This window comes from Cydia fagiglandana, chromosome 18 (genome assembly GCF_963556715.1).
Source record: "Cydia fagiglandana chromosome 18, ilCydFagi1.1, whole genome shotgun sequence".
NCBI lineage: Eukaryota > Metazoa > Arthropoda > Insecta > Lepidoptera > Tortricidae > Cydia > Cydia fagiglandana.
In genome coordinates, this window is record NC_085949.1 from 12,117,596 (window position 1) to 12,133,397 (window position 15,802).

The 15,802-nt window shown below is 50.3% G+C and overlaps 1 long non-coding RNA gene across 4 annotated transcripts; it reads left to right on the forward strand.

Annotated features, from left to right (window-relative positions):
- Positions 1-74: 74 nt before the first annotated feature.
- On the forward strand, positions 75-10,994 carry LOC134673443 (uncharacterized). 4 transcript variants are annotated; one of them, XR_010099482.1, is made up of 6 exons: positions 75-240; positions 733-2,233; positions 2,750-6,029; positions 6,094-6,656; positions 6,892-7,892; positions 10,977-10,991. It is a non-coding gene; the product is annotated as an uncharacterized LOC134673443 (long non-coding RNA). The 4 variants fall into 4 exon arrangements; XR_010099479.1 differs by having other exon boundaries at positions 76-240; positions 2,750-6,656; XR_010099480.1 differs by lacking the exon at positions 10,977-10,991 and adding an exon at positions 8,072-8,094 and having other exon boundaries at positions 76-240; positions 2,750-6,656; positions 6,892-7,861.
- The last annotated feature ends 4,808 nt before the right edge of the window (positions 10,995-15,802 follow it).

A 15,802-nucleotide genomic window follows, 5' to 3' on the forward strand; every position in this document is an offset into this window, starting at 1 on the left:
CCAAAATCTTGTTACATGTATCCGAACACGACTTAGTATCGATCGTATGTACTCGGTCGACTTCGTGTGATTCCGTCGTTGGAGCGGCGCCATTTTGTGCGCAGCGGGGCCACATTGCCCTCGCCTATAAAAGGCTGCGGTGACGTCAGCGCCCGACATTTAAAATCTCATCGTGGTGCGCAGTGGTCGTGAAAGTGTTGTGACAAGATCTTCAAGTGAATTTGCCTGGGTTGGATTCAGGTGTGTACTTGTCCCGCCGCCATATTTTCTGCCTAATTTTTTCATCATGGGCTACAAATCAAACGAAAAATCTGTCGTTGATTTTTGTGAAAGTAAAGCAGAATCCCTCTCTAACTGGGTCCGTCAAGTTAAAAGTAAATCTCTTAATGCCAAGACAAAGAGAAAGCGTGACCTAAGAATAATCGCCATTTTGAGCAACTCCCTTACTCGTGCTGAAAGCGAGTTGGTTACGAAACAACGAGAACGAGCCAGACGGTGGGCCCAGATGCAAGCTGATCTAGGCTTATGCAATAAAGAAGAAGATGACGCCAGAGAACAACGAGAAAAAATCGATAACTTATGGAAGAATGATCTCAGCGGACTAGATAGTTTTTTCAAAGAATTAGACAGTGTAAAACCTATAGCAAGAGTACACTAGGACATTTCCAATTACTAGGTAATGTAAATTATCTTTGAATCTGTGATATAAGTAGGATGTTTTTTAAATTACAGTCCCATTGCGTTTCGCGTGGGTCTGCATCCATCCGATGGCCGCCATCTTGGCCGTCGCTGGGGCGCGGTCGCTGCTTACACAACAATGGGTTTGTAACGGTATCGTGCATTTATTTTAGTTTAGTTAATTTTGTGATCCAAATGTAAAAAGTTAAATATTTCAATTTCAATCTATTTCTCGATAGTAAAATTGGAATTTGGTTATTATTCATATTGAATAAGATAAATTGTAACATATGTTTAAGTATGAAAAATAAAAAGATTATTTTCAATGGAAAGTTGTATTTCTCCTATTTTGTTACTGTGATTTCACCCGAAATGTGTTATTCCATGAGTCATCATCGTCACTTCGCTTCGTGGAGAAAGTGGCGAGTGCGAACGAGATCGAGCTCCAGACTCGGCCGAGCAGCCTGCGGTCTGCCGCCGAGCCGTCGCCGCCGCGGCGTTAAGGTTCCCTGCGTTCAGCCCACGGCTCCACTGTGCCAAACGGCGCACGCTCAAATACGTCCCGGTTATCAGCCCACTAGGTAAACGTTAGGCCTCCGAATTCCTCATACGACTGGTGTAATAATATCTTATATTCCATAACAATGTCTGCCCGTGCCCGCATGCGGGCCCCCTGCGTGTAACGTTGTGTTTAGACCCCAGAGCGTTGCGGTTACCGTGCAGCTGCAGACCTAGTCGTGGCGGGTTGTCGCAATCGCATTGTTCATCGTGCGCACGGCCTCGACGCGTCACGGTCACGTGATGGCGCTACCCGGAACACTGAACACTAGAATTATCTTCCCGTAAGGAAGTACCTATGTTGACAATGTCGGTGAGTCACTTGTTACTGAGATTGGTCTTATTTTGAAATATAAAAACAGACATTTTGGTATTTTATTGATGATCATAATAATGAACATTATCGTGAGTGACATTTTCTCTTAATATTACCAAAAATAAAGCAACTTTCCTTGCAATTTGGACAAGTCACTGCTATTGCTAAGAAAATTTTCCAATGTTGACATAAAAACATGCCTGATTACTGTACTGAATCAGTGAGTCATCTCACTTAGGTCATGTCTATGAAATAACTTTTCTCCAAACAGGGTATAATGACATAATTTAGGAACATACTAGAACGATCGGGAGGCCTTCTCGAGGTGACTTGAAGGAGTTTTCGGAGACTGCTACCGAGACCATGAAGTATCCTATCCGTGACCTAGCAAATCTTCGCGGCGCTTTCTATATTAGGTAACCAGAGGTCACGTTATTTGTGTGGATGCATGCATAAACATCTTAACAGCAGCTATATCTACACTTCGAGTGAGCAGTCTCCAGTTTAGTATATGAAAATTACACATGCACTGAGTTGGAAATATTAAATTGAGGAAACGTGGCGTGGGCTGATCATTTCCGGGACCATTCTGAACCAAAATCGCGACATAGGCTACACACTGATAAACGATTGCATACAAATTAAGAATAGGAATATGAAGCAAGGACTTGTTAGAATGCGGTAAGTTACTATGAAATCTCTGAACTCTTTCTAGGTTAATTGTTGCAGTTATTTTCATACAAATTAATTTTAGTTCCGAATTTTAACCGACTTGTACTTACAGCAGACTTGATTAATTTGTAAGTTACCTTATCTGCACTTTTAACCTTTTTTTTGATAAATATTTTACAGCGTTTATTGAGCGACACAAACCATTTAGTTAACAAACTCCGTAGTAAGTTCTGGTTTGCGTGTGCCGCTAATAAACGCTTATTTCCTAGATCTGACCCAGTAATTTTCATTGCTTATTTAGGGCATGCGAGTATTCGCCTCAGACAGACTAGTATAAGTATGACTTCTAGGTCCGTGACTATAGACCGGATTCTGAAATCAGACTTGGCTTGTTCGCTGAGACGAATGCAGGCTGGCACAGAATAAGCATTGAAAATAATAGCGCTGCTACTTTTCTATGATTTCCAAATATATTCACACGTCAGAATATGAATGCATGAACTGATTTCCGTACCTACTTCACAGCTATACACCGGGACCGTGGCTGGTGGTCAAGGTTGTGCGTGACCGAGTCAACCAACCAAACGTAAACAAAGCGAGGTGAAGCCCTTCTCCGCGAAGGCTAGCCCGGCCCCTATAACAAGTGGACCGTCGGCCTCCACAGATAAGTCAATGCCGGTCCTAATCTCTCTCTCTCTACCCCAAATCACTGTTAGATAATGAACCTACCAAGGGCTGAAGTGCGTGACCAAGTAAGACAGATATGCTTCGGTATCATTCTAAAATTGATAATGACAGCATGATGTAAACTTCTAATGCTAAGGTGAGTTTAGGCAACGGTTTTTTACTACCTATACAAGAAAAAATGAAATGATGGTTGATGGTTACCTCTACCTAAGTATACAAAATGATTAATGGACGTATCGTTAGTAGGTAGGTACGTCACTTAACCATACATTTCATTTTTTCAGATCCTGTAAAGTTGCATACTATGCTAATATCTCTATTCGAGGAACTATAAAATACAGTACCTACAGATTTTTCATATAATACAAATTATAATAATGGACACATAACTTAGCGCCTATCTAATTTAGCTATGAAACAGGAAACGAATGTATTGCAACATAATTATTAGATGTTGAAAAGTATATAAGAAATGTCGTGTGACTGAATCTAATAACCATATATAATAAAATAAAACCTTAATACGGGAGCGAAATATGAAACGAGACTTCGAAACTGGGCATTGGACTAGTAATCCCTTCCCTTTACCATTGTGTGTGTTTTTTTACATCTGCAGGTATGAGTCCGACCGGGTAGGGTTCTTACCAAATAACTACACTAGACTGAGGATGCAAATAAAACTACTGCAAACTACAACTACTAAATTAGTTGGAAAATCTAGAAGATTGGAGGAGCCGTGGGAATAAAAATATGAAAGACTTGTTTACTCTATATCCTTATGGATTACTATTGACCTGAAAAGCGGTAACATGCTCTTGGCCACTAACCCCCTAATTTTTTTGTTTCGATGTCTTGTTTTGTTTTAGGCAGGCAACTAATTTACCCACCCACTGACAACGACAAGTACGAGACAAAATGACACTTGAAACCAATGCTAAGAGGAAACTGTACCAAAGCAACCAAATTTGCAAGCCAGTTTTATTTTTGAATGAAATAGTTTCGTTTGATTTCAATCGAGGTGAAATGGTCATGAAATTGCATACCTGTTTTGTTTTTTTTTTCTGTTGAAAGGTATCTAATGGCAACTACGAGCTTGTAATGGATAAGATCCAACGCCCACGTAGTGAACTGACAACCATTGAGCCTTCCTGTATGCTGAATAAATAAGCCAGGGCTAAAACATCTTTCAAACTGCCAGCAAGAGGTCTATATGAGACATTTAATAAAACTGGAAAATAAGGGTTACGTCCCAATTCGCAATAGAAATGTTTTGCTGAGGCTGTTCGACTTCAAAATGTGTAATTATTTGGAGGAGCAGCTGTTAATGGATTCAATTGTTATATCCAGCCATAATTATGATATTTTATAACTGGCAAGTAAACTGAGGAATGTCTAAAGAATATGAATGTTAGTTGAGGTTTCGCCCCTCTGAATGTGCCGGAGAAAGTAGCACGGACAAACGGTATGACCTCTATTTTACCTATCTTTTATTGTAACGCTAATAAGAACTACGAGCACCTGAGGGCTGCAATAGTATGTATGTATGTGCAAGATAATATTTTGCTATGTCCTTTCCCCGAGTTTGTTTAGCTTAGATGCTGAAGCATCCACGCCACCAAGCTGCCACGGAAGTGGCAGTCTATTTACACCGAAGATGAATATAATTCCTCGTTCCAAGCCGGAGAAAATATTCTTGACTAGCGGCTTTCTTCACTCATCCCCCTTCACCATGATCATCTATCACTTGCACCACTGCAAAAATGCGGACTGTATGAATGACGGCTACAAATATTTTACTGCACGACGTTTTTTCAATCAACGGGTGGTCGTCAGCTTGAACTGAACCATTCAGGTAAAATAATTTTATTGACCGTTACAATTAAAACTAGTATCAACGTAGCTATGTTGTAGTTGTAGTTAATTACCTATATCTAAAATATAACATTTCTGAATAAATATCTAAGCCTGCAGGAACAGTATAAGTACATAACTATGAAACTTTTTATATCAGTCATGCTATTAAATATTAATAAAAACACATGTATCTATTGCGATTAAGTAGGTAGGAATATAACCCTGGCGCGTAGCCAGGCCGTTAGGAATTTACTTTTTAGAGCTCAACGGGTATGCTTAGCTACTGCTGCCATTATCCGCTGCTTGTACGAGAGATAGCTGCAATGAGACTTCACTGCGTGTACGAGTGCTGCAATGAGACTTCACTGCGTGTACGAGTGCTGCAATGATGCTCCGCTGCTGACTGCTGCTACATCTACGACGATCCCATTCCTGGCCTCTGCTTTCGAATCAAGCCACTCTATACGTGGCGCTGTCAAACCTAAGTATATTGAAGTGGTTCACTAGACTTGTCTATCCAGGTTCCTTTTCCCTGTAACCCTATGATATACATGAGCGCTGCTGTCATGCGACAGCTTTTTATTTTTAACCAGTGCCTTGTCACAGAATGCCTAAAACTACTGCTGCTGCCAGTTTCTACGTTTGACTACTGCTGCCATGTCACAGAGTCCATCATCAAGATCGCTGCTGCTGCCGGGCACGGCATCTAAAAACTTTTGCTGCCTTGTCACAGACCGCTGCTGCCCTGCACAGGGTCTATAGACTACTACTGCCTTGTCACATAGTCGCCTCGCTCATCAAGACGGCTGCTGTCTTGCACAGTGTCTACGTTTGACTACTACTATCGCTGCTGCCCCGCACAGCGCCATTAACTATTGCCTTTGACTGCTGCTGCTTTGTCACAGAGTCCATTATCATGATCGCTGCTGCCCTGCACAGGATCTATAGACTACTGCTGCCTTGTCACAGAGTCGCCTTTCCAGACCGCTGCTGCCTTGCACGGGGTCATAAAGACTACTGCTGCCGTGTCACAGAGTCCCCCTTCGAGACCGCTGCTGCCCTGCACAGGGTCTAAAATACTACTGCTGCCTTGTCACTGAGTTACTCTTCAAGACCGCTGCTGCCCTGCACAGGGTCATAAAGACTACTGCTGCCTCGTCACAGAGTCGCCCTTCAAGACCGCTGCTGCCCTGCACAGGGTCTAAAAGACTACTGCTGCCTCGTCACAGAGTCGCCCTTCAAGACCGCTGCTGCCTTGCACAGGGTCTAAAAGACTACTGCTGCCTCGTCACAGAGTCGCCTTTCAAGACCACTGCTGCCCTGCACAGGGTCATAAAGACTACTGCTGCCTCGTCACAGAGTCGCCCTTCAAGATCGCTGCTGCCTTGCACAGCGTCTGACCACTGCTGTCTACCACATTGTCTTTTACCGCTGCTGCCACGGCACAGTCGGTTTGTTTTTTTATTTCTGCTGCTTTGTCACAGAACCGACAATTGCTGCTGCTGCTTTGTCTACGTGTATATTGACCGCCGAGTGTCCACCGTCCACAGGAGTGACCGCTGTTAAGTAACATGTCGCGGTGAGACGTATGACAAGTCTTATAATTTATTTGCTGAGAACAAATAGCACCATGCCAGAGCTTATATGATAAAGACAATGGTTTAAACTGAATGCTGCGGATAAACCACAGCACGCCTAGGTGTTAACGCTGCTACGTGCAGCATTGTCCATAGACTACCTCTTATCACCAATTCAACCTGGTAGCCTGGAAGAATCCTCGAGCCAGCCATGCAAATTTTCCTCTACGGAATGGAACGCAATGGACAACGCTTCGCAGAAAGTCACCAGGCCAGCAACCTTCGAGATACACCTTTCCCGTATTAGAATGATGGTAAGAATCCAAATACTGAGAAATATAAGAAATACATTGAATAAGTAAAAAATCCGAAACAAAAAAGCTTTGCGAAAGGTAAATTAACTAGAGTTTTTGATTTACTTAAAATATGCAAGTCGAATGCCAAGGAAGAAATGCAAATATTATGCCTGCCTACACGTAGCGAACGATCAATCACGGTAGGGCTCTCGTTCCGAAAGAACACAGGCGCAAAGTTATTGTATTTTCCCAGCCAAACTCGAGCCAAGATTGCTGAGCTACTTCTTGGGCGCAAGTCATCCTGCTTCAGTGCCTACGTGGTGCTTTTCGGTCCAGTCTGCCCGCAGCGCGGTGCCAGCCCGGTCCAGTCTGCCCGCAGCGCGGTGCCAGCCCGGCCCAGTCTGCCTCCAGCGACACCAGTCTGCGCGCCAGTGGTGCCAGCCCGGCCCAGTCTGCGCGCCAGTGGTGCCAGCCCGGTCCAGTCTGCGCGCCAGTGGTGCCAGCACGGCCCAGTCTGCGCGCCAGTGATGCCAGCCCGGTCCAGTCTGCGCGCCAGTGGTGCCAGCCCGGTCTAGTCTGCGCGCCAGTGGTGCCAGCCCGGTCCAGTCTGCGCGCCAGTGGTGCCAGCCCGTTCCAGCCTGCGCGCCAGTGGTGTCAGCCCGTTCCAGTCTGCGCGCCAGTGGTGCCAGCCCGGCCCAGTCTGCGCGCCAGTGATGCCAGCCCGGTCCAGTCTGCGCGCCAGTGGTGCCAGCCCGGTCTAGTCTGCGCGCCAGTGGTGCCAGCCCGGTCCAGTCTGCGCGCCAGTGGTGCCAGCCCGGTCCAGTCTGCGCGCCAGTGGTGCCAGCCCGGTCCAGTCTGAGCGCCAGTGGTGCCAGCCCGATCCAGTCTGCGCGCCAGTGGTGCCAGGGTACGAATAATCTTACATTTATTTTTATTTGTTGGTGATATAAATGCCTACGAGACGCACTGAGAGCAGGCATCAAAGCAATGGTAAATATTTTGAAAATAGCCAAAATGTTTTAATAACTTTGCAGTCTGCAACAACGTTGTGAAGTCTGCCTGCCTACCTATGCTGAAGAGGTTCGAGTCTGAATCAGCCGAAGACACCAGTGTTCCGGTCAGCGTGATGCCAGTCCGGTCCAGTCTGCAGGCTAATGGTGTCAGCCAGCTCATTCCAGTCTGCGCTCCTATAGTGCCAGCCCGGTCCAGTCTGCGCTCCTATGGTGCCAGCCAGTTCCCGTCTCCGCGCCAGGGGTCCAGCCCGGTCCAGTCTGCGCGCCAGGGATCCAGCCCGGTCCAGTCTGCGCGCCAGGGATCCAGCCCGGTCCAGTCTGCGCGCCAGGGATCCAGCCCGGTCCAGTCTGCGCATCAGGGGTCCAGCCCGGTCCAGTCTGCGCGCCGGGAGTCCAGCCCGGTCCGGTCTGCGCACCAAGGGTCCAGCCAGTTCCAGTCTGCGTGCCATGGATCCAGCCCGGTCCAGTCTGCGCGCCTGGGGTCCAGCCCGGTCCAGTCTGCGCGCCAGGTGTCCAGCCCGGTCCAGTCTGCGCGCCAGTGGTGCCAGCCCGGTCCAGTCTGCGCGCCAGTTCATTCAGCCGATAGCGGAATGATACGATTTCAAACCTAATCGGTACAAATAATCTTACATTTATTTTTATTTGTTGGTGATATAAATGCCTACGAGACGCACTGAGAGCATGCATCAAAGCAACTGTACGAGTAAATATTTTGAAAATAGCCAAAATGTTTTAATAACTTTGCAGTCTGCAAAAACGTTGTGAGGTCTGCCTGCCTACGTCTGCTGAAGAGGTTCGAGTCTGAATCAGCCGAAGACACCAGTGTTCCGGTCAGCGTGATGCCAGTCCGGTCCTGTCTGCAGGCCAGTGGTGTCAGCCAGCTCGTTCCAGTCTACGTGCCAGTGGTGCCAACCCGCTCCAGTCTGTGTCAAACTTAATAGGTACAAATTACTTTTTTATTGCTACGACATTTAATTCCTATAGAACACGTTACTGACCTGAGACCATCATCACCATTAGAGCACAGCACGGACCGTGACACGGGTAAATAATTTTGAAATTTGCATATATCTACTTTGCAGCCTCAGGCCGACGTGGAGCTTGCTGCAACGGACCATACACGATCCTGTCTTCCCTTCTGAAGTGGTACGAGACCAGTCCAGCTTGCGCAAATACCGAAGAGGTTCGAGCCTAAATTAGCTGAAGTTACGAGCAATGGCGCTAGTGGTGCTATCCCGGTCCCAGTCTGCGCGCCAGTGGTGCCAGACCGGTCCAGTCTGCGCTCCAGGGGTCCAGCCCGGTCCAGTCAACGTGCCAGTGGTGCCAGCCCTGTCCAGTCTGCGCTCCAGGGGTCCAGCCCGGTCCAGTCAACGTGCCAGTGGTGCCAGACCGGTCCAGTCTGCGCTCCAGGGGTCCAGCCCGGTCCAGTCAACGTGCCAGTGGTGCCAGCCCTGTCCAGTCTGGGCTCCAGGGGTCCAGCCCGGTCCAGTCTGCGCGCCAGTGGTGCAAGCCCGGTCCAGTCTGCGCGCCAGTGGTGCCAACCCGGTCCAGTCTGCGCTCCAGGGTTCCATCCCGGTCCAGTCTGCGCGCCTGTGGTGTCAGCCCGGTCCAGTCTGCGCTCCAGGCGTCCAACCCGGTCCAGTCTGCGTGCCAGTGATGCCAGCCCGGTCCAGTCTGTGCGCTAGTGGTGCCAGACCGGTCCAGTCTGCGCTCCAGGGTTCCAGCCCGGTCCAGTCTGCGCTCCAGGGTTCCAGCCCGGTCCAGTCTGTGCGCTAGTGGTGCCAGCCCGGTCCAGTTTGCGCGCCAGTGGTGCCAGCCCGGTCCAGTCTGCGCTCCAGGGGTCCAGCCCGGTCCAGTCTGCGCGCCAGTGGTGCAAGCCCGGTCCAGTCTGTGCGCTAGTGGTGCCAGCCCAGTCTAGTCTGCGCGCTAGTGGCGCCAGCCTGGTCCAGTCTGCGCACCAGTGCTGCCTGCCTGATCTAGTCTGCTCGCCAGTAGTGCCAGCCCGGTCCAGTCTGCGCGCCAGTGGTGCCGACCCGGTCCAGTCTTCGCTCCAGGGGTCCAGCCCGGTCCAGTCTGCGCGCCTGTGGTGTCAGCCTGGTCCAGTCTGCGCTCCAGGGATCCAGCCCGGTCCAGTCTGCGCGCCAGTGGTGCCAGCCCGGTCCAGTCTGCGCTCCAGGGATCCAGCCCGGTCCAGTCTGCGTGCCAGTGGTGCCAGCCCGGTCCAGTCTGCGCTCCAGGGGTCCAGCCCGGTCCAGTCTGCGTGCCAGTGGTGCCAGCCCGGTCCAGTCTGCGCTCCAGGGGTCCAGCCCGGTCCAGTCTGCGTGCCAGTGGTGCCAGCCCGGTCCAGTCTGCGCTTCAGGCGTCCAGCCCGGTCCAGTCTGCGTGCCAGTGATGCCAGCCCGGTCCAGTCTGTGCGCTAGTGGTGCCAGCCCGGTCCAGTCTGCGCGCTAGTGGCACCAGCCTGGTCAAGTCTGCGCGCTAGTGGCGCCAGCCTGGTCCAGTCTCCGCTTCAGGGTTCCAGCCCGGTCCAGTGTGTGCGCTAGTGGTGCCAGCCCGGTCCAGTCTGCGCGCCAGTGGTGCCAGCCCGGTCCAGTCTGCGCTCCAGGGGTCCAGCCCGGTCCAGTCTGCGCGCCAGTGGTGCAAGCCCAGTCTAGTCTGTGCGCTAGTGGTGCCAGCCCGGTCCAGTCGGCGCGCTAGTGGCGCCAGCCTGGTCAAGTCTGCGCGCTGGTGGCGCCAGCCTGGTCCAGTCTGCGCACCAGTGCTGCCTGCCTGATCCAGTCTGCGCGCCAGGGGTCCAGCCCGGTCCGGTCTGCGCGCCAGGGGTCCAGCCCGGTCCAGTCTGCGCTCCAGGGGCGAAGCCCGGTCCAGTCTGCGCGCCAGTGGTGCCAGCCCGGTCCAGTCTGCGCTCCAGGGGTCCAGCCCGGTCCAGTCTGCGCGCCAGTAGTGCCAGCCCGGTCCAGTCTGCGCGCCAGGCGTCCAGCCCGGTCTAGTCTGCGCTCCAGGGGTCTAGTCTGCGCGCCAGTGGTGCCAGATTGATCCAATCTGCGCGCCAATGGTGCCAGATTGATCCAGTCTACGCGCCAATGGTGGCAGCCCGGGCCAGTCTGCGCCGCAGGCTACCAGCCCAGTCTGCGCACCAGTGCCGCCTGCCTGATCCAGTCTGCGTGCAAGTGGTGCCAGCCCGGTCCAGTCTGCCGCCAGTGACGCCAGCCCGATCCAGTCTGCACTCCAGGGAACCTGCTCAGTCCAGTCGCGTGCCAATGGCGCCTGCTCGGTCCAGTCTGCACGCCAGTGGTACCAGCCCGGTCTAGTCTGCGCGCCAGAGACGCCAGCCCGGTCCAATCTGCGCGCCAGTGGTGCCAGCCCGGTCCAGTCTGCACTCCAGGGAACCTGCTCAGTCCAGTCGCGTGCTAATGGCGCCTGCCCGGCCCATCCTGCGTGCCTGTGGTGCCAGCCCGGTCCAGTCTGCGCGCCAGTGGCGCCACCCCGGTCCAGACTGCGCTCAAGGGGACTTCGGAGTGTGTCATCCTCAACCGTAAATAGGTACGGATAACTTGTGTATTGCTTAAACGTTTACTAAATGTCTACAGAACACTGCGCTGAAACTATCTGAGCAGACATTTGCACGGGTAAATTACATACTTTGAAACATGCAAAAATCTTAATAACATTGCAGCCTACAAGAAAGCGAACACGATCCTGTCTTCCCTTCTGAAGTAGTACGAGACCAGTCCAGCCTGCGCAAATACCGAAGAGGTTCGAGCCTGAATTAACCGAAGACACCAGTCGAAGTTGTACAAGCAAAGTCCAGTCTGCGCGCCAGTGGTGCCATCCCGGTGCAGTCTGCGCGTTTGTGGTGCCAGCCGGAGCGGCCTAGTCCAATCTGCCCGCCAGCGCAGTGCTGCCCGGTCCAGTATGTCCTGCGCAGTGATGTCAGCTCGGTCCTATGGTGCCTAATAGAATTGGTAAGAATTATTACTCACGCAATTTTCCTTCAAAATACAGCTGAAGCACACATCAAAAAAACATTGCGGAATCCGAAAATTATTTTCCATCTTTGCAGAACAAAACAATTATCTGCCTGTTTGAACGGTGCGAACGCGATCCGGTCTACCTGATGAAGAGGTTTGAATCCAGTCAGTCTACCAGTCGAAATAGCAGGATCGTATCTAGTCTGCCGCCTGTAGTGCCAGTTTACCAGGGTATCCCGTCTCCGCATGGCAAGTCTGCCTGCTTAGAGCAAGAGCTCCGTTCTCCACGCGCTGCGGGCTTGATTCATTTGCCCCCAGAACTCTACCAGATGCAATGCAGCCATAATTGGTCAACGAGACCTGTTTCCTCTTGATCAAATTCGTGCACGATATAGCGACGGATACGTTACGCTTATAACCGCTAGGTGCCTTTCTCTTTCGGCCGTTAGTGCTACTGACTGACATAACCCGCCACCGCGGGCGTGCCTAATCTAGACATTGTCAACAGAACCAAACATGTCGTGCCCCTACGTAGAGTCCAGTCCGCCCGCCATGAAGCTAGACTGCCACTGCAGCCCAGTGAGACCTGTTCAGAGTCTGGCAAGGCTGCCTAAGGGTGCGTGTCTGATTTTGCCCCTGTCAATAAAGCATAATTTCTACCGCCATAGCGGTATATGTTTCATTGAATTTGTCAACAGAGCCAGGCAGCGCTATCCAAGCATCCAAGCCTGGGGGTTCCGGTTGTGTTCGAAGACGGACTTGTACCAGTTAGCCAGAAACCTCTAATGTCACACCGCCGAACTTGACAAGTCTCCCCGCCTGTGCATCTGTAATCCACTCTTTGTCAACAGTGTCTGACATAGCTAGCCAAGACGTACAAGCTGTTGTCCGCCAGGAGGAAAGTCTAGTCGTAGATATCGGAGTAAAATACAAGCACCCCCGGCGCCGGATTCAGCATTGGGCTCGTCGAAGCAAGGTATGACCGCGAGACCATAATCTCACTATTGTCAACAGAGCTAGGCGTGTTTCCGCGATTGAGCTTGATACCAGCCACCCACTGAGAGTCTGCCTGACCTGATGTCAGTCTGTGAACATCAGTCTTCACCAGTCAAGAAAAATGCAAGTTTGAGGTTCAGTTGGAGTCATCCATGTGTAAGCATGTAAGCTACCAGAAGTAAGCATGACTTTGACCCCAAGCCACCTTGATTAGATTACAGAACTTGACTAGTCCGCCTGCTATTGCGGTGCGTGAATCCGTCATCCACTTATTGTTAACAGACTGAGACGAGTCTTCACGACTGCGCAGTGAGTGAATCTAGCCAAATTGTCAACTACACCTGATATTACACCAGAAAGATGCAAACTTGGGCCAAACTAGTCGCCCAGAAGCAAGCCTCTTCAGCTGCGGATTCCTTCTCTAGTCACAGAGTAAAAAGCGGTATCCATTCAATCTAGTTATTGTTGAAAGAATCAGACTTAGGATCGGTTGCACCAAACTGTTCGTATCGTTAAAGAGTTCGCTAAATTTTTATGTATGGAAAGTTTCATAGTAAAGCGCCGGGGGGCGCTGGCTGACGTTGATCAGTCTGTCAAATGTGGTTGGTGCAACTGGCCCTTACTTGTATCTGCAATTGTGCGCGAGTCCTGCCGTCCTCCGAGTGCTCTGAATGATCCGATGTCTGTTTAACCAAATCCAGCCGTCATACTCATATCCGTAAAAAGAAAGACAGCGTGCCAGAAAGGATCCGTCTTCGGAGGTCACAAATTTTCACAAGGCGTGGTGCGTGCAACCGTAACCCCTATTGTTAACAGAACCAGTTCGCATCTCAGCGCGATAGAGCCTGACACCAGACACCGACAGTCTTCAGATATCCTGCCTGCCCCGTCCAGATACCATCGGAGTGGTGGGTGCTCTTCATAATTAAGCTATTGTTTACAGAGTTGGCACACGTATCTGAGCTTAGAGCCTTCCACCTGTAACCGGAACCTGACTTCGGCTGATGCTAATACCAATCGAGAATAGGCTCTTCAGAATAGGTATACCTAAAAAGTTGATCAGGTCTGCTGGTTCTGCTGCCAGAGGGATTCGAGTCAACATAGATACACCGAAGAGGAGTCAACTTTGTTGAGCCAGCCAAGTCCTATACCTACGCGAGAACGGGTGCGTCAACCATGGTCATTGTGAACTTGCCGTAGTCAACAAAGCGAGACTTATTTACGCGACTGATCCTGCCAGCCTGGTCCGAGTCAACGTTAGCCAAGAAAGATAAGAAGAGGTATAAACCTGTTTCTGCCATCATCACTCAATAAAGAACCTCTCACCGTAACGGATTTTCGACGACTTCTGCCATCTTTATTGAAACTGCAGTATCTACCCGCTGGAGCGGCGGTGCGTGCCTAATTCATTTATTCTTAACAGAGCCGCCGGCCCATGCACCGCTAATAGAACACGCGCAGAGAATCCAGCTCGCCATGAAGTTGCAAGTTTTGCCCATCATTGTCGAAAGCGTGTGTGTACACCATCCAAAGCGGCGTGAGCACAGAAGCCCAATATTACACGATGGCCGGTCCGGCCACCAAAGTCCGTCGTCACTGCCTGCCAGAGTGGTGCTCTCCTGCTTCATCATCCGAAGGTTCGATATATTCATTCACGATTATAATTTTCTTTGAGGTACGATTTACACGCCAAGCCACTCATACCACCATACCTCCTACAAAATCGGCGCCCATATTTGACAGTTTCCTGTTCTCTCCATCAGTCTTCGTTCAAGCCTTGCCCAGGTTGTATTTGTACAAATATTCGACCATCCCGTCATCGAAACAAGATCTAAAAACTCCAATCTTACTGCTGCGAAGTCTTCGCCGAGCCGTCGTTTTTTACTTTGGATTGTGAGTCTCTTTTTGTAAATTTTTGTCTTAGTATAAGTTCATCGATCTGCGGGTTGCGGAGTCATCATTCTTCAGATCTTCGAGTTTGTCGTTTCTTAGATCTTCGTGTTCGTCGGTCTTCGAACTGCGTGTTCGTCGGTCTTCGAACTGCGTGTTCGTCGGTCTTCGAACTGCGTGTTCGTCGGTCTTCGAACTGCGTGTTCGTCGGTCTTCGAACTTCGTGTTCGTCGGTCTACGAACTTCGTGTTCGTCGGTCTTCGAACTTCGTGTTCGTCGGTCTTCGAACTTCGTGTTCGTCGGTCTGCGAACTGCGTGTTCGTCGGTCTGCGAACTGCGTGTTCGTCGGTCTGCGAACTGCGTGTTCGTCGGTCTTCGAACTGCGTGTTCGTCGGTCTACGAACTTCGTGTTCGTCGGTCTTCGAACTGCGTGTTCGTCGGTTTTCGAACTCCGTGTTCGTCGGTCTACGAACTGCGTGTTCGACGGTCTGCGAACTGCGTGTTCGTCGGTCTTCGAACTTCGTGTTCGTCGGTCTTCGAACTGCGTGTTCGTCGGTTTTCGAACTTCGTGTTCGTCGGTCTTCGAACTGCGTGTTCGACGGTCTGCGAACTGCGTGTTCGTCGGTCTTCGAACTTCGTGTTCGTCAGTCTGCGAACTGCGTGTTCGTCGGTCTACGAACTTCGTGTTCGTCGGTCTTCGAACAGTAAGTTCATCGGTTTTAGAACTGCGCGTTCGTCGGTTTTTTAACTTCGTGTTCGTCGATCTCCGAACAGCAAGATCGTCAGGTTGTCGTCGTTCTTCGAACAGTAAGTTAGTCGGGTTGCAAACTGCGAGTTCAACGTGTTTTTGTCTACGTGTTCGTCCGTCTTCAAACGGCAAGTTCGTCAGGTTGTCATCGATCTACTAGGTCAACGTGTTTACTGTTCGTCGGTTTGCGTGTAAACTTTTCTTCGGTCTTCGAGCTGCGGGTTCATCTGTCTTAGAAATGCATGAATAATATGTTGGTCTGATCTAGATCATTCGTCGGTCATCTAACTGCGGGTTCGACGTACTTCGAAGTGTGGATTCGACAACCTTCAAGCGCTTGTGAGTGTATACTTACCTTCTTATATAGCGATGACATCTGCCGTCGATAGCAAGCACCTCCACGGCTACGTGCTCAGTTTTCGTCCTTCGAGCAATATTCAGCTCTACATCCACACTTACCATACCTATTTTAGGAAATCTTCCGCGCCTCTCTCTTCGTGCCCTGCTCTTCAGACTTCGCGCCTTGCGGTCGACATTCTTCGTGCT